The 18,314-nt window shown below is 49.0% G+C and overlaps 1 long non-coding RNA gene across 32 annotated transcripts in view; it reads left to right on the forward strand.

The window, feature by feature from the left end:
- Positions 1-18,314, forward strand: part of LOC111550512 — a 310,717-nt gene that overhangs the window by 233,175 nt on the left and 59,228 nt on the right. For 26 of the 32 annotated variants that reach the window (XR_003309486.2, XR_003309492.2, XR_003309484.2 and 23 more), the window contains one exon: positions 7,406-9,379. The exons of 3 other annotated variants lie outside the window; for them this stretch is intronic. This is a non-coding gene — a long non-coding RNA (uncharacterized LOC111550512). The remainder of the gene's footprint in view (positions 1-7,405; positions 9,380-18,314) is intronic. 3 more of the 32 variants (XR_003309496.2, XR_003309490.2, XR_003309498.2) reach the window with 1 other exon arrangement.

Below are 18,314 nucleotides of genomic sequence, written 5' to 3' on the forward strand. Positions count from 1 at the left end.
GATCTGCCCACATTGGCTTCCCAAAGTGCTGGGATTACGGGCATGAGCCACTGTGTCCGGCTGCAAGCTGAGCTTTGAAAAACTGTTTCCATGTCCACTGTTGAATCTCTTTTATCACCGTGAAAAGGGGTTTCAGGGGTAGTCACTGGTTCCAGAAGAAAAAAGAGTGACACATAGGACATAACTCAGGTGCTCTAATGGTCCTAGTTGACACCAACCTAGATCAGTTGACAGCCAGCCAACTCCTAGCCCTCCATGTGAGCCCAGCCAAGATCACCAAAGCTACCTGCTTGACCACACAGATATGTGGACACTCAGAGCTTATGCCACCAAGCTTGTTGTGAAGCATTGTTTTGGTGATAGATACAGTGGAAGCATCAGTGATAACTATTGGATGGCTTATTACAATAGTAATAAGTATTGGATTCAAATCCGACCAGGACATGGGTTGGTTAGTGCCACATGCATTGCTTGGTGCATCAACTACTTTTCGAATGATTGAATGGTCTTATAAGGATAAATTATGTAACCCCTTTGTACCTGATTTCTCTATTCAGAACATCTCTAACAGGCTGCGATCACTGCCATTCCTTGATATTCTTTAAGAGTGGAAATGCCGTTTGCTGTACGTTCAGAGAGAGTGATGTGAAGTAGCCAGGTCCCTAGTTTTATGTGAGATGTCGATTGATCCATGGAGTAATTTGGGTCTCTGGCTTCAAGTCAAGCCTGTTACATTCTTCAAGGAGAAAACAGCTTGACATCGGTATCAGTTTGAGAACATAGCATGAGTGAACAAAAGAAATAGCAGTCCCCCTATTTTGGGCATTTGCTCTACACCAGGCACTTCTTATCTATTCTGCATGGAGGAATTGCTCTCCTGGTTTTTAAAGGGAACACAACAGCTCAGAGACATCAAATAGATGATCAGAAAGCACACAGCTAAGGAGGTAACAGCACAAACTTCTAGATCCAGAGCTACCTGACAGCAAAGGACAGCCTCTTACACCCCACCACAGTCTGCAGAGCCCATAGCAGGCATCCAGGCGAAGCTCCTCAGTTTATCAATGAAGGAATTGCATCTGTGAATGGAAGTGGACTGCCACGGCTACACGGCAGTCAGTGTAACCAGATTATCTGATACCCCTTCCAGGGCCCTTGGTGTGACTTGCTGAGATCTCATGGGCCAGTGGGGGTCACTGAAATTCCTGGATAAAAGTTGCTTATGGATGGCTGGCACAGTGGCTCATGCCTGTAATCCCAGCACCTTGGGGAGCAATTTGGGAGGCCAAGGCAGGTGGATGGTTTGAGCCCAGGAATTCCACATCAGCCTGGGCAACATGGCGAGACCCCGTTTCTACAAAAAATAACAGAAAGTAGCCTGGTGTGCTGGTGCGTGCCTGTAGTCCCAGCTGCTCAGGAGGTTAAGGTAGGAGGATCACCTGGGCCCGGGAAAGTCCAGGCTGCAGCGAGCTGTGATTGAGTCACTGCACTCCTTCCTGGGTGACAGAGTAAGACCCTGTCTCAAAAAAAAAACCACAAAAGTTTCCCGTGGAGGCATTATCAGTTTCTAGGTCTCCAGGTGAGCACCTTAAAAGACGCAGTATAGTTTAACAACAAAAGACGCACTGTGGAACACCTGAACTGCTCCTGCGCTCCTGTGATCTCTTCAGGGAAGCAAGTTAGCATCATGAGGAGGGTGCCTTTTGGGAGGAGGCCTGAGGGCTGGCTAGCTGCAGGTGTTCCATTTCTAATCCACTCATTCATTCATTCATTCACTTTTATAGAGGTGGGGTCTCGCTGTGTTGACCAGGCTGGTCTCAAACTCCTGGCCTCAAGCAATCCCATCTTGGCCTCTCAAAGTGTTAGGATGACAGGGGTGAACCACTGTGCCTGGCCCCAGATGTGCCATTTCCAGACGACACCTCCAAGGAGCTGAGGAGAGAAGCCCCTCTTGCTGGCTGCGCCAGCATCTACCTATCCTTTGTTCCACCTGCCAGATCAGAGAGTGGGAGCAGTGCCAGGGAGCTGGTTGGACTGGTGCTGGCCAGGCAGGAGCCCTACTTGGCCAGCAGCCCCGGGCACCTGCCACACTTGTGTGTTTGCTCAGTGGTTCGGGGTACGGAAGCAGGATGCCTTCCGTCATTGCACCCTGGGTGTTCCGGGCCTCGGGGGCCAGCTGCTAGGCTGGCAGCTTCTCTGAGGAGCTGTTTCTTGCCCTGTTTGTACCCCTCTCTCTCAACTACCCGTCAGGCAGGTAATAATCCCATTGTCACCTAATGTACCCAGAGGAGGAGGAGAAGGCAGGAGGTCCCTGCAATGTGCGCAGAACACTGGCAAGGTGCCTGAGAGCCCTGCACCAGGCACCGTCAGCCCTCAGAGGAGAGTCTCCTGTCCAGCTCACCGCAGGCACCCTTCTCCAAATGCCCAGTCTTGCACCATTCCCAGACCATTTGGGCCACATCAGAAAGAATTTGCCATACTACCTGTCTTTGATTAGATGTTAAGGAAGACTTAAATTCATGCAGAATCTCAACACAGCTCCCTTCCTTTTGGAACTATGTAAGAGACTATTTCCAAGGCTGTTTCTTACGAGAGGACCTGCCTTACTAAGACAACACTGCAGTAATTAACGAGTTGAAAGCTTCCTGATTTGCAAAGCATTTTCACATACATTAGCTCACTTAATGTCTCCCAAACCCTGTGAATGAAGCATTCTTTTTAGCCCCATTTTACAGGTAAGGCAACTGAGGCCAAGAGAGCTTGAGTAGCTTCCCCAGTGCCTTAATGTAGAATAAGCATCAACGCAGAGACTTGAGCCCAGATTTTCCTTATGAAAATCCAGCCGCCTTGTTTTTTGCTTTTGAGACAGAGTCTTGCTCTGTTGTCCAGGCTGGAGTGCAATGTCGTGATCTCAGCTCACTGCAACCTCCGCCTCCAGGGTTCAAGCGATTCTCCTGCCAGAGTAGCTGGGATTACAGGTGTGCACCACCACACCCAGCTAATTTTTGCAATTTTAGTAGAGATGAGGTTTCACCATGTTGGCCAAGCTGGTCTCATACTCCTGACCTCAAGTGATCCACCTGCCTCGGCCTCCCAAAGTGCTGGGATTACAGGTGTGAGCCACTGTACCCAGCCCCAGCCTTCTTTCTGATTCACTCTTGTTTTGTAGTAGTGGACACTTAAGAAGACTTATTTATTTATTTATTTATTTATTTATTTTTATTCAAAGGGCTTGTGCTCGAATAAAGTGAGAGTAGGGAGAAAGGAGTTCCTGTTTCTCTGAGCTGCTTTTTGTTTGGGCTCTCATTTCATCTCTCTGACAACCTTTTGCAGCAGGTGTTATTCGAGTCCATATTTACACCCTAGGAAGCTGAGGGTCACAGACGAGAAATATCTTTCCCCAAGCCCCACATCGAGCAGTGGATAGAAAATGAGCCCAGATCCCTCTGTCTCCATCTCTGCAACCTGGCTCTCTGCATGCCACATTGGCTTACTACCGAGATCAGCCGCGCCAGGGCAGGCTGGGGGGTGAGGAGGCTGACTGGACCCCTGGGAAGGCAGGGAGCACCGAAAGCTGTTCCAGCTCTGCTGGTCCTGTTCAAGAGGCCAGAAATGTTCAAATATTGGCCTTCTCCTTATAGTCTCCCACCTACCCTCCCTCTGGAAGCACAGAACTATAGTGTGCAAAGAAAGACCTTGTGGATCCTCTGCTCTTGCCCTCTCATTTACCAAATGAGAAGACGCTCTGTGGGGAACATGACGGGCCTCATTCCATAGAAGAGTTGGCAGAGTCTGGAGCAGAATCCGGGACCCCTGACTCCCAGGCTTGTGCACTGAGGCATTCTTGTCTGCTATCTCCCAGCCCCTCTCTTTGCCTTCCTTTATCTTCCTGAGTTCTCTAATGGGTCGTCTGTCGTGACCGTTGATTACAAGACACCATGACAGTCCCCCCACTTCCATTCATGCGTGGATCTCTCTCTGTTCTTACATAAGGATCTCAGAGACAGAGGCCAGGTTGTGACCTTCTCTTTGGTGCTGGCTTGAAGTTGAGGAAAGAGCCAGGCTCTGAGTCCCTTGGATCTGGGTTCCAACCTGCCTATGTGGCTCTGAAGTCAAGTGACTCCTCCCCTTGTTGCATTCCCCGGCAGCACTAACAGTGGCTCCAGTTGGCTGGGCACCTAGAGTGTCAGGCCCTGTGCTCAGGACTTCGCTGTTTGAGGTCTCTGGAGAGTGGAATCTCTCATCCACAAAGTGATGATTCCCTTGGGAATGTGCAGGATGCAGTCAGAAGAGAACCTGGGTGGGGACAAGCATCCTATATCCTGGGTTTACCCGCTCTTACCCATGCACTGATGTGCTTGACTGCCTGGCCAGTACTTACTGAGCATATAGTATACGATGGGCACTGAGGCTCAGGGGATGAAGTCATAGGCTTTGAGTCCCAGAGTCAGTGATGGAATCACCAGGGAGCCCAGGCATTGTCTATGCTCTGTGCCACGTGACAAGTCTCTGCCCTCTCTTCATCCTGGAGAGACCCTGGGTTCTCACCTCCCTGGGCTGTTGGCACCATGCAAGGTGGGCAAGGTAGGGGCCCTGGTATTCGGGCCCCCAGCTAGGTTCTCGGCACTGCTGAGTGCTGGCTCATGGTGAGTGTTCAGCCACTGTTGGATGAATGGAGAAATGACTGAATGAATTTCCCAGAATGCACAGAGGCTGCACCTAATCCCTTGGAGTTTAACCAGCACAAAAGTTTGCACTTTGCTGGCCATCCCCTGCCAAGGCAAAGCCTTCCCTGAGCCTGTTTCCGTTGTATGTGGGCCCTACCTGAGGCCCCCGGTTAGTGTTCAGTCCCCTCCTGCAGGCGTAGGCTGCCCAGTGCCAAGTGCACCTTGTGTCTCTCCCCAGCCCTCCCACTGCTGTCTCCTGCTTCCTGCCCTCCGTCCCGCCACAGGATCCCGCCAAACCAGCCCACACGGCCTCCTTTTGTTCAGCCACCTCAGTTTCAGGCAAACCAGTCCAGCCAGGTCCCCCAGCCTGCTTTGCACACTCCTTTGAAGCCTTGACAGGCAGCCAACCAAGCTAGCCCAAGCGCGCAAGGCAGGGTGCTGGTGCCGGCGCGCTGGCAGCTGCTTCCCGCCTTTCTGGCTCCTGGGACCTGGCTGCTCCCAGGCCCATTCACTTGGGGACAGAAATGCCTGGACGTTCTCCTCGGCTGGCATGGGCATTGCATCCAGGGCCGCCGGCTGGGGCTGTTCCCACAGCCCAGAGTCCTTTCCCAGGCTCCCTGTTCTCCATAGTGAAACCCTCTGGTTTGTCTCAGGCAGTACCTCCCACAGCCTGTGTCTCCATAAAGGAGAACTGGCAGCAGGAATAGCCTGGCCGGGTTCTGAGCTCTCTGAGAAGTGGCAGGACTGGGCAGAGGGTAGGAGCACTGGCTTTGGCTTCAGATGAGTGTCAGGCACTTCACTCTGCCATCTCTAGCTGGGGCCTGTCTGCTTCGTGCCTCAGTTTTCTCTTCTGTAAGTGGGGAGCATAGAGCACCCAGTTCACCAGCACAGTAAAGGGTGATGAATGCCGTAGGTTAGCACATTGCAACCAAACCTTCGATAGGAATTGGAAGCACTGTTAACATGTGGGGGTCATCATTCTAGTAGCTGAGGAGCATCAGAGCCTAAAAGACTCATGTGTGAAAGAGGGGTCTCCTGTTCTTATTTTTAAATTTTTAAATGTTATTTATTGTTATTATTTTGGGGACAGGGACTTGCTCTGTCACCCAGGCTGGATTGCAGTGATGTGACCTCAGCTCACTGTAGCCTTGACCTCCTGGGCTCAAGCAATCCTCCCACCTCAGCCTCCCAAGCAGTTGGGACTCTGGGCACACAACATTGCACCTGGCTAATTTTTTATTTTTTATAGAGATGGAGTCTTACTATGTTGCCCAGGCTGGTCTCAAACTCCTGGATTCAGGTAATCCTCCCACCTCAGCCTCCCAAGCAGCTCTTGGGAATATAGCACCACCACCATGGCTGGCTAATTTTTTATTTTATTTTGTTTTTTGTAGAGTGCAGTGGCTCTATCGCTGCTTGCTGTAGCCTTGACTTCTCAAACTCAAGCAATCCTCCCACCTCAGCCTCCCAAATAGCTGGGACCACAGGTGCCCAGCACCACCCTCAGTTAATTTTTTGACTTTTTTTTTTTTTTTTTTTTTTGCTGGAAACGAGGTCTCACTATGTTGCCCAGGCTGGTCTCAAACTCCTGGGCTCAAGCAACCTGCCTACCTCATCCTCCCAAAGTGCTGGGATTACAGGTGTGAGTCATTGTGCCTGGCCTCCTGTTTTCTAAATTTCAAAAGTAGTACATGCTTACTGCACAATTTAAGAAATTCAGATAAATGAAAGAAAACTTAAAAAATACTCATTGCAATCAGGTGCGGTGGCTCACGTCTGTAATCCCAGCACTTTGGGAGGCCAAGGTGGGTGCTTCACGAGGTCAGGAGTTCGAGACCAGCCTGACCAACACGGTGAAACCCCATCTCTACTAAAAATACAAAAATTAACTGAGCGTGGTGGCGCTCACTTGTAGTTCCAGCGACTCGGGAGGCTGAGGCAGAAGAATCACTTGAACCCAGGTGGCGGAGGTTGCAGTGAGCTGAGATCGCACCACTGCACTCCAGCCTGGTCAACAGAGCGAGACAAACAAACAAACGAACGAACACTTGTTGCTGGGTGCTGTGGCTTGCACCTGTAATCCCAGCACTTTGGGAGGCTGAGATGGGAGGATGGCTTGAGCCCAGCAGCTTGAGACCAGCCTGAGCAACAGAGTGACATCTTGTCTTTACAAAAAAATTTTTTAAAAATTAGCTGGACATGGTGGTGGGCCTGCAGTTTCAGCTACTTGGTGGCTGAAGAGGAAGGATCACTTGAGCCTGGGAGTTAGAGGCTGCAGTGGGTTGTGACCATGCCAGTGCACTCCAGCTTGGGTGACAGAATAAGATGCCATCTTAAGAAAAAGAAAAATTAAAGAAACCTTTTTATCCTACCAATGTATATACTTATGTGTGCACATGTACACACACGTGTGCATACCCCTACACACACTAGAATTGCTAGTTTATAACCATATGTAATAATAGTTTATATGGATGTAACAGTGCATACCTATTATATGATGTACATATGTAATGCATTTTATATACTTTTCATACATATTTCATTTCATATTAAATACAGATTCTTGCATGTACCTATATTTGAAAAACTAAAGAATAGGCTCCTCTGGTTTTGTGACCAGTTTTTGTCATTTAATGTAAGCTGATTTTTTTTTCTGTTAGGGAATTTTTCTGCAGGAAAATATTTCAAGGCCACCTGGTATGTTATAACACAAACATGTTATATCCATTTTACAGTTGAGGACGTGGAAGTGCTGAGATGCAACATAAGTTCCCCCAAATTACTCAGCTACTTGAGGCACAGCTGACATCCAGAAGCTTCTCCGGGAAGGCTTTTGGAGTTCCCCAAGGCAGAGTCAACAAGAACATAAGTTCCTTGAGAAGAGGGAGTGTGTGCCTCACTCACTGTCATCTCCCCACGACCTGCCGCAAAGTGGACATTCTCTTAATAGTTACCGAGTGAATAGACGCAGGAAGTTCAGCCTTTTTTGATCTAATTTCTTGCTCAAAGCTCATCACAGCATTCAACATGTGGCCTCCTCACTAACCTGTGCACCCCTCAAGTCCAGGACCATGTCAGATTGTCTTTGAATCCCTCAGCCCCAGTCCCAGACCTGCACCAGAGCAGGTGTTCAGCAAATGAATATCGAATTGTGGAAACAGGGATCTCTCCATTCTGGATTCAAGACAGCGCCCTCCCTGTGAAGCTTTTCTGAGCCCTTTCACACTGAAGTTCTTCAAACCTTCATGTTGACACCTATCTGCCTGCTGCCCTCAGTCCAGGAGCAACTTGGACATCAGCCCTACCTGTCACACTGGGGTTGGTACACCTGGCCTGTTCCGGGACAGATTGCAAGGCTGAGGATTAAGTAACACCTGGAGTGGTTAGGAGGCTGGGCACCTCCTTCTTGTGAATCTCCCGGGCTGCGTGGCGGGTGGCGGGTGGCTGGCAGGGGAGGACCCTTGGCACTGCTGTGGCTTTGCATTTGCTGCCAGCGGGGCCTTTGATGCCCCAGGGGCTGCTCGCCCAGCCAAAGGCATTGTAGAACACAAAAGCTGCAGAAAGCAGCACAAATAAAGTAAAAGCGACCCAGGAACTGCCAGGGAGCTTATCAGCCTGTTTCCTGGTCACAGGTACGGAGTGTAGAGAGGCACAGGGAGCATTTCTGGGCCTTGTGATCGCCTGCACGTTGCCAGGGCCCCTGGTATTGTGTACAAAGCATTAACCTGGAAGCTAAGCAAGGCTCTTCACCTTGCGAAACTGACTGAATGGGTCCAAACTCTTAGAGCTTTTGTGAGGGTTAGATAGGTTGATAAGTTAAAGTGCCTACTCTGTGTGTGTGCGTCTAATAATGATAACAGCCACGGTAGTAATAATGATAGCAGCTAATACTTTCTGAGCATTTCATATATGCCAAACACTCTTTTAGCTGATTTTTATATTAATTCATTTAATCTTCATAATGACACTAAGAGGTAGGTAGTACTGTTGTCTTCATTTTATAGATGAGAAGTTTCGCCAAAGCTCAGAGACGTTAAGTAATTTCCTTAACATGGCACAGCACATGAAAAGACAATCCTGCATTTGAACCTGGCACTCTGGTTGTGAAACACTGGTCTACAGCCACCTTGCTACCCATTTCTTCCCCCTAGCCTTTGGAATATTGTGTTCCCCTAATTATTATGGTAGTGAGGACAACCAGGTGATGATGATGATGATGAAGATGAGGATGACGACGATGACAGTGATGGCGGTGGTGAAGGAGGAAGACATGCCCTCATTTCGTATAGCAATCTGCTTCTTGCTGGGATTTCAAATCCATTTTCATTGTTGATCCTGAGAGCAAGCCTTGGAGGGGGAGTCATTTTGAAATCCCAGGACACTGGGTCTTAAGAGGCGGCTGAAGACCCATGCAGTCATGCGGTGGAGTCTGCGAGGCCCAGAGCGGAAGAGGAGGACATGGGTGCGGCAGCCCACACTGCTGTGCTACAGCTCTGGATCCTGACTGTGTGAGTGGGCCCAAGGCTGCTGGAACCTCTGGGGCTATAGCAAGAAGGGTGAGGAAGTTGCCCCACTCCTGCTGCCTTCGTGAACATTGGTTGTTCCCTCAGGACAGGAAATTGAGGCTGTTCCCTTGACCACTCCAGACAGCTTAGTGGTGACTTCAAGTCCTCTTATGAGATGGTGGATCATAGCTACTGTTGATTGAGGTAAGACCTTCATTTATTTCATTTAAACTCATCAGTAGCCCTGGGAGATGCATATCATATTTCCATCATGGTGTACCATAATTGCATCAATTAATTTTTGCCATGGCAACGCGGAGTAACAACTACAGAATCTGAGTGGCTTTCCATGTTAAGCATTTATTATCTGCACATGTGGGGAGACTGGCCGAGCAGCTCTGCTGAGCTTAGCTGACTGCCTCCACATCTGGGGTGTGACTGCCTGCTGGCTGATGTCATTTTGCTGGAGTCTCTGGGGTGTCTCCACTCTGCCCTCTGGGTCTTTCGTCTCCTTCTGAAACCAGCAGACTAGCTGGGGGAGTGTCCTTCTTATGGTGAAAAGCACAGAGCAAGAGCAAGACCATTCCCAGGTGAACGAGCCCTTTGCAAGCTTCTGCTGGCCTCTCTTTTGCTAGCACCCCATTGGCTGAGGTGAGTGACCTCACCACCCTGAGTGTGAGAGTGGGAAGGCGCTGCAGAGGTGCCTGGTGGAGGGTGAGGGTGCAGATAGGGTGAAGAGTCAGGACCTGTTTGCACTTGATCACAACAGGTGATGTCATCTCAACTGTCCCTCAGGCTTCTCTGAGCTTTGCTGTCATCCTTACTTAAAACTATTTGCATTGTTAGAAAGAAGGAAAGACTAACAGGCACCTAGCAGTGACTGAATACCTAAAAATCCACTTAAGGAGATCAATGCTGTTAGGCTCTGTGGGACCAGGGGGCTTTATCAAGGTTGCCCCACAGAGCAGTGGCTCAGCCAGCATTGGCATGTCAGTTGCCTGGTTCCCATTTGTGTGTGCATGTGTGCATGTGTGTGTGTGAACCCAAACCTGTGCCCAGGTCAGACTTACGTGACGCTTGCAGTCAGTTCTCCCTCACAGTGTTGCTTGGGTCCTGGAGGCTGGAAGGAAAAGAAGCTTTAGGAAAGAGCAATTGTGACCTCCTTTCCACAGGTTGCTACCACCACAGGTTTTCCACGAGCTTCTCCCTGGGTGGCCACCCCAGAGGCTAGAACATAGCAGAGGACTTTTCATAAAATCTTTGGAGTCTTCAGAAGAAGGTCTTTTGAGATAGGTCATGGAGAAATGAGGCCTTTGAGCCATAAATTAGCCATAGTGTGCAGGCTGGGGCCTCACCAGTTCAGCGACATCTCCAGCCTTGAGAACTGAAACTGACTTGGGGCTCTGATTTTGACAATGGCCTTGAAGTAAGGCATTCCTCCTTGTGTAGTTAGAGCTGCTTCCCCTTCTCCTTTGTCCCGCTTCACCATGGCCTAGTCCCAGGGAGTCCAGATGCCAGATTAAGTCTTTGGCCTGTATCCTGAAATCCATTCCCTTAGGAACACTTTTCTTCACTTTCCTGCCCGAGGCCCCTCTCCACACTTTTGCTTGCTTTCCCATGTTAAGAAGACATATTTGAAAGTGATTCCTGGGTGGCCAAAGTCAGAAGGTTGGGTAGCCATCTGCCTTGCCGGCCACCTCCCCAACCCTACTGAGCTGTGAGCTTACAGGTGGTACCATCTGCACTGCTGCACTTTTTTTTTTTTTTTTAGCCCTGACCTTTGGCCTAATAAAAGCAAAGTGCAGAGCTTTGAATGAGGGAGATACAAACAAGATGTTCTCTTCCTCCCCCAGCCCCTCTTTTCTCTCCTCCTTCTCTTCCTCCTCTTCTTCCTCTTTCCCTCTCTACACGTATTCTGTGCCAAACATCAACCCAGGGATGTATTCATTTTTCCCAGTGAACTGAAGGTTTGTAAGGAGGATGCCCTTTTCTCTGCAAGGGCTAGTATTCTCTTCCTCTTGGAAAACTCCTGTTCATCCTTCTGGACCTGGGGGAAGAAACCCATTTCCCACAAGACTGTTCTCACCACCTGGGTGGAGTTGCTGACTCTCCATTTTGGAACATCACACTTTGAGGGCTTTGCTTTGGTCCAGAACATACTTACTGTGCTGTTCTGGCTCATCTCTTGGTGTGTGTGTCAACGGAACCGTTTGAAGGGGATGACTGTGGCTCCTTTATTTATCTATGAGTCCTCTGTGCCCACTACAGTGTCAAACACAACATGGAAGCTAAACATACATGTGCAAAATGGGCAAATGTAGTTACAAGCAGGGACACCCTTAGTTCAGCAGGGACCTTGGGCTCCAGATCACTCAGCTCTAACTTGGAAGCTGGAACACCTGGCTGTGTTGCACAGGCAAGACCTGTGTCTCCATATACACAATTTATTCCTCACACTTGGCAAATGTGTGCCAAAGCTGAAAGAGTTCAACCTTATAGAGTTTGGCAGGTTCAGGTTGGCATCCTTGCTCTGCCTTTTCCCAAGCAGGGGACTTTGAGTAAGTTACTTTACTGCTGCCTTTGCCACAGTTTCCCCATCTATAAAATACACATAGAAACACTTGCTTTGCCTGATTTGTTGAAAAGAATAGAGATGATGTTTGCAAAGTCCTGGCATGTGCAGTATCTATTATGGCTCTTTTATTTATCCTGCAAAGCAACTGTTCATAGTATCACATGGCAGGCAGGGGTAGGGGCAATAAAAGCGTTTGTGGCAAGGATCCAGTTATTTGCAGGCTTCTCTTCTGTCTGGTTGTTTTACTGTCATGCTGGAGAAGTGCCTTCACCAGGGCACAGCAGTAAACCTGTTGGCTACTCTAGCCCTGCCTGGGTTCCCGGGAAATTGGCAGGAGAGGAGCTGCCTGCTGCTTGTGGGCCTGCTGTTTAGGCTGCAATCGCTGTGGGAACACACAGGGTTAGGAAAACAAACACATGACTCATTGGGGACTTCCGACCTCAAGCCAATGAGGTGCTGACACCTTGCAATTTCTGAGGGTTCCCAGTAGATATGCATGTGTCTGCTCAGCCTTCCTTGGACCTGAGCCCATCTCTCTCTGCTGTCACACTCTGTGGGGGGCTAGGGGATGGAATGCTTGTGTTCCTACCCTTCTTTCCTCCTTCTGCATTTATGGAGCCTTGCTAGGTGCTGGGAATGTGATGACAAGTAAGACAGTGCAGGCAGGCTACAGACAAGTCAACACATGCGGTCTGCTGGAAAGCAGCCCCCAAAGATGACCATAATCCCTGGGATCTTTGACTGTTACATCACGTGGCAAAAAGGACTTTGCAGATGTGATTAAGTTAAGGATCTTGAGATGGGAAGAGTATGCTGAGTTACTCAGGTGGACCCAAAGCAATCACAAATAGTTACTTATTAGTGGTTCCTTATTAGAGGGAGGCAGAGGGAGGCAAAGGGAGACTGACTACCGTAGACGAGAAGGTGATGTGACCATGGAAACAGAGATTGTAGTGATGCAGCCAGAAGCCAAGAAATGCTGGCCGCCTCTAGAAGTGGAAGACAAGAAACTGATTTTCCTTTGGAGCTCCGGAAGGACCCGGCCCTGTTGATGCCTTGCTTTTAGTTCCTTATGACTTAGTTCAGCCTCTAACCTCCAGAAGGCTAAGAGAATAAATTTGTGTTGTTATTAGCTGCCAAGTTTGCGATGATTTGTTACAGCAGCAAGAGGAACTAATACAATGTGTCCTTGCAACGTTGTAAGTGTTAACACCACTTCTCTAGTGATGAAGGAGACTGAACAGCCCAGTAGTTCCAAGGTAGATCCCTGAAGTCCCAGTGCTTTGGTTCAAGTTCACGTCTGCCTTTTGTTGGTTAAGGGGCCTTTTGCCATGTTACTTCTCAAAGCCCCAGGTTTGTCTGTCATCTGCTGTAACATCATGATGTAAAATAAGGGTAATAGTCATTTCCATCTCATGCATGGTGGTGAGGATTGAGCTGTGAAACGCATGTAAAGTTGGCTGTCTGGAGCGCAGTATGTACCCCAGCACCTTCCTCCTGTGCCTTGACCCTTACACCTCCTCATCGACAAGAAGGCACTGGATGCTGGAGAACCTCTCCGCAGGGATGTCGCAATGCAGGGCAATGTCTGCAGAGGTGTTCTGGGCTGAGGCTTGTGGATAGGATTGATAGGACATTTAGTAGTTAGCAGTGGGAGGAGGCAGGGGTCCCCGAGACCCAGCGCTTCTGCAGGGCTGGGCACTGTGTTGGGGCCTCAGTAGTTTAGTGGCTATTCTGAAACAGTCACTCACGCCTGATCCTCCCAGGCACTGCCGTTCACAGGCAGCCCTAGTTTTACCTCTGTAAGCTACTCATGAACATACATCATTCTTTTGTTTAGTAAACAGGAATCTCACCCCTGCCATGTTCCTGCCAGGCATTGTAGGAGTGAATGGAAGCTGCTGCAGGGTTCCCGCACCTGGGCTTTGCCAGAAAGGTACTAGAAGGCCGTCAAAGCAGCTCCTGGAGGACAGTTGAGCAAGTGACTGTTAGAGAAACCTGAGGCTTCGTTAGGGCCAGCACTTGGCCACAGGGTGCTCTTCCGTTCCTGCCTGCCTCTGCTGCATTGAGGATGCAACCTCCAGGCCCACCATGGGTTTGGGCTCCTTCCCTGGGACATTTGGGATGGTTTTGATGCATACTTGCTATTGAGATTCTCACCAAATAGCTGCCTGGGCCGCTCTCCTCCTGACCAGTCAGCCACCACCACTGCCACTGCCAGAGGTCCACAGACGGAGGCTCCCCCAGGCAGTGGGAGGAGGCAGGGGTGCCCGAGATCCAGCGCTTCTGGGGGGGTTGGACACTATGCTGGGGCCTTAGGCCCTGCAGTCACCACACCTCTGAGGGGCAGGAGCCACTGGGTCCATTTTACAGTCTCCTCACCTGTCTTTCAGTTGGTGATGGGACATACGCCCATTTGTTTTCATTTTGCACATACGTTCAGAGGGGAGTAATCATTATCACTGCTCCCCACTGGGGAAACTGAGGAACAGACAGGCTGGCTGACTCATGGTCACACAATGAGTAAGAGGTGATCCCAGATGAGATTCTATAATTTATACTTTTAATGGATTTTTCAGCTGTGGGTTTGGGGGAGCTTGCTTTGATTCGCTATAGAGAATGTTCTTTTCCCTACCTGGAAATGCAATTGTCATTGTTATTGTATTGTTGCAGTTTGTTTGCATTCCTGAGACCATGTCAGCAAAAGGCTTGGAAAGGGAAGTGGGGGACAGCCTTGAAGCATCTGGCCTGTAGGAAGAGTCCACTTGGAGGGAGGATCTCAATGCATTTTTTAACATAAATAGATGCTGGGCGAGCTGTGCCCACAGACAGAGGGGGTACCCAACCCTCCCAGGTTCTCTGCCCTTGCTGAGAAGCCTGGGTTCTGAACCACATGTCTCAGTGGGACACAGAGCTGCTCAGGAGCACACGAAGCTCAGCCTCTGCCCCTGCAGTTCAACACAAATGCTGCTCGTGTTGGTGGCTTAGAGCCCAGCAGTGCATTTAGCTCAGTACCATTCCTGGGGTTGGTGGGCAGGTGAGGGTGCAAAATCACCCTTGATGAAGAACCACTGGTGTAGACTAGTGGTTCCCAACATTTGCAACACCACAAATCCCTTTTACTGGTTCTCCTTCTCTGTGAGGGAGTTTATCAACCGAACAAACTTCATAGTTAAGTATTTATTCCTCCACTTTCTTATCTAAAAATATCTGCCCGTGGGAGTTCCTGATCTGGGTCACCAGGCTCAGTTGATACAATTCTGGCCAGTATCGAGCAAAGAAGCTTGATATTTTAGGTGACAACTGTGGCCTTATTGGAAAGGAAGGTGCAATTTCCGGTAGACTTCTTGACCCTTCGAAAAATAGACTGAGGACCCCCATGGAAGAGTCCTGAGATTGGAATCACTGGTATAAACTTTTATTTTGCTGTTCGGAATTAAGAATTTTGATCAAATGTTGATGGAAGTTTCCTTTGAACTCCACGTTTCCCTGGGAGCCTCCATCCTGTCTCTTGTCCCCTTTTGGCATGAGCAGTGTCATTATTCAGCATGTATTTATTCAGTGATCACCACATGCCTGGCACGTCCCTGGGTGTGAGGTTGCTGTGGTAAATGGCAGATGCAGCCATGGTACTAATGGGGTCTGTAGCCAAGTGAGGGAGGCTAAGAAAGAAAGAATGTCATTTCCAGCAGTGATAAGTCCGAAGAGGGAGGTGCGGCACGTGAATGGGCTTGAGGGTGCTGGTCTCTGGAGTAACAAGCCTCTGTAAATAATCAAGTCACCCATTTCCCAGCCCTGCCCTGATGCACAGTCTTCACTTGGCCTGTTTAGGATCATTTCACAGATTCATTGACAGGGCCCAGTTTGTTAGTTGACTCCTTGGGGACGGAATCCTTTATTGCTTGCAAAAATATGCTCTGCAGTAGGCTGTGTCTTGCTAATTGAGAGGCATTCTGAGAAGTGGAGCACCCCTGCCTCATTAGATTCAGTAAGAGGAGGCCTTAGAGGTACGTTGAACCTGGCCTGGTGGACAAAGCTCCCTGCTGAGAGCTGGGCAGGTCTTCAGAAGGAGATTTAATGTTCTTCAGTAGGAAAGATGGTAGTTCCTCTCTCCGTCTCCAAAAGTCTGCAACCAAGTCATCAGAACACAGAAGGGACCTTGCAGCCATTGTGTCTTTGTGCTCAGGTCCTGTCTGAGGGAGGGAAGGGAGGCAGAAGGGAGGGGAGAGACGGATCAGCTCCATTTGTCAAGCCAACCTGCTCAGCACAGGGTGCCCCTCCTCTTGGCCACTGGAAGGCTTTCTTTCTTCTAGCCACAATCAAACACCATTTCTTCTTTCTGCGTTTGTTCCCTGTAAGTCAACGACTGTTGCTGTGCGAAATAGTAGCCGCTTGGCAGGGGAGTTCATGAAGGTTGCAGAGCACCTGCTCAGGTTCCTGCCTCTCCTCCTTTCCCCCTTCCTCCCTCCTCCCACTTTTCCTTGCCTGGCAGCTACCTAATTCTTCTCTTTTAAAATACAGTTCAGTGAACAATCCACACCAGCTGCCTTGGGGAATCCTCCAAAGAGACAAATTCTACCCTGTGCCCACCTCTCCTCTAGTTAACACCTTTCAGCGTTCCCTCCCCTCCTGTTGTCCTTGAGTTAATGTCTTAAAGTCACGGCCCTTGCTCAGCCTCTAAGGCCCTGGTGGGTGCTCCTTCCCCTTGTAGCTGGGTGGGTTTCAGGAAATGCCCCATCTGGTCATGAGAGATAGGCAGCCATAGCTCAGGGGAGATGGTGGCAGGGGAGACAGCCACAAAGAGCAAAAAAGACAGGGATGAGATGGCTCAGAGGGAGCCTTGGTAAAGGCTTTGGCTCTTTCTCTGTTGAGATGGTACCATTGGAAACTTTTTAGCAGGTTCTGATTTGCATTTTAATGAGACCCTTCTGGCTGCTGTGTTGAAAGTGGACTGGAAGTGGCAAAGGTGGAAAGACAGGCCAGGTGCGGTGGCCCATGCCTGTAATCCCAGCACTTTGGGAGGCCAAGGCGGGTGGATCACGAGGTCAGGAGATCGAGACCATCCTGGCAAACACAGTGAAACCCCGTCTCTATTAAAAATACAAGAAAATTAGCCACGCGTGGTGGCAGGCACCCGTAGTCCTAGCTACTCGGGAGGCTGAGGCAGGAGAATGGCGTGAACCCGGGAGGCGGAGCTTGCAGTGAGCCGAGATTGCGCCACTGCAGTCCAGCCTGGGCGACAGAGCGAGACTCAGTCTCAAAAAAAAGGGTGGAAAGACAGACCAATCAGGAGACTATTGTGGTAATCCAGGGTATTACAGTAATCCTGGCCTAGTGGAAGCAGAGGAGACTGTGAGACATGATCAGATTCAGAATATATCTCAAAGGTAGGATTTGCTGCTGGATTGGCTATGGGGTGCCATAAAAAATATGATCCCGATTGTTCTTTATCTTGTGCAACTACAGAATGAAGTTTCCATTTATTAATATGGGCGAATCCTCAGGGTGAGAAGGAGTGCCTATTTGGTTTTCTTGTGGATAGAGGTGGAATTGTTACGTTAGAGATGTTGGTCAGACATCCAAGTGGAGACAGTAAGGAGGCAGCTGCATGTACAGATCCAGAGTGTTCACTTGGCCAGTCCATGGTACTCAGACATGTGATCAAATACCAATTTAGATGTCACATGGAATGTGTTTTGAATGAGGTTAACATTTAAATCAGTAGACTTTGAGGAAAGGACATCACCCTCCACAATGTGAATGGGCCTCATCCAATAGTTGAAGACTGTAAGAGTAAAAAGACTGAGGAAATGGGAAGTGGGAATTCTGACTCCACACTGCCTTTGGACTCAAGCTACAGTTATCAGCTCTTCCTGGGGGCTCCAGCTTGCTGGCCTGCCCTGCAGAGTTTGGACTTGCCAGCCCCCATAATCAAATGAACCAATTCCTTAAAATCTCTTTCTGTCTCTCTCTTCAACATATACACATCCTACTGATTCTGTTTTTCTGGAAAATCCTAATACATGGAACAAAGGGATAAATTTGGATATCCAAAATTTATGCAAAAATGGATATTTGGATTTGTATTTGGGACTTAAGTTATTTACGACTTAAATATGAGTGTGATCATCAAGAGACAATTTTGGGCAGAGAGGAGCCAGTCCACAGGGCCACACAGCACAGGTTGAGATTCAGAAATTATGTATGTTTGTGTGTGTTATATGTGTTTGTATGTGAGTGCTTGTGTGTTTGTATGTGTTTTTGTGCTTTTGTGTGTGTGTGCTTGTGTGTGAGTTCTTGTGTGTGTGTTGTTTGTGCTTGTGTTTGTGTATGTACATTTGTGCTTGTGTATTTGTATGTGTATTGTGTGCATATGTTTGTGTGTGTGTTGTGCTTGTGTTTGTCTGTATATGTGCATGTGTGTGTGTTTGTGCTTGCATATGTGTGTGTTTTGTGCTTGGGTGTGTTTTTGTGCATATGTTTGTGTGTGCTTGTGTGTGTGTTTATGCTTTGTGTTTGTGTGTGCTTTGTGTTCGTGTGTGGTTTGTGCACATGTGTGTTTGT

This window comes from Piliocolobus tephrosceles, chromosome 7 (genome assembly GCF_002776525.5).
Source record: "Piliocolobus tephrosceles isolate RC106 chromosome 7, ASM277652v3, whole genome shotgun sequence".
NCBI classification, from domain to species: domain Eukaryota; kingdom Metazoa; phylum Chordata; class Mammalia; order Primates; family Cercopithecidae; genus Piliocolobus; species Piliocolobus tephrosceles.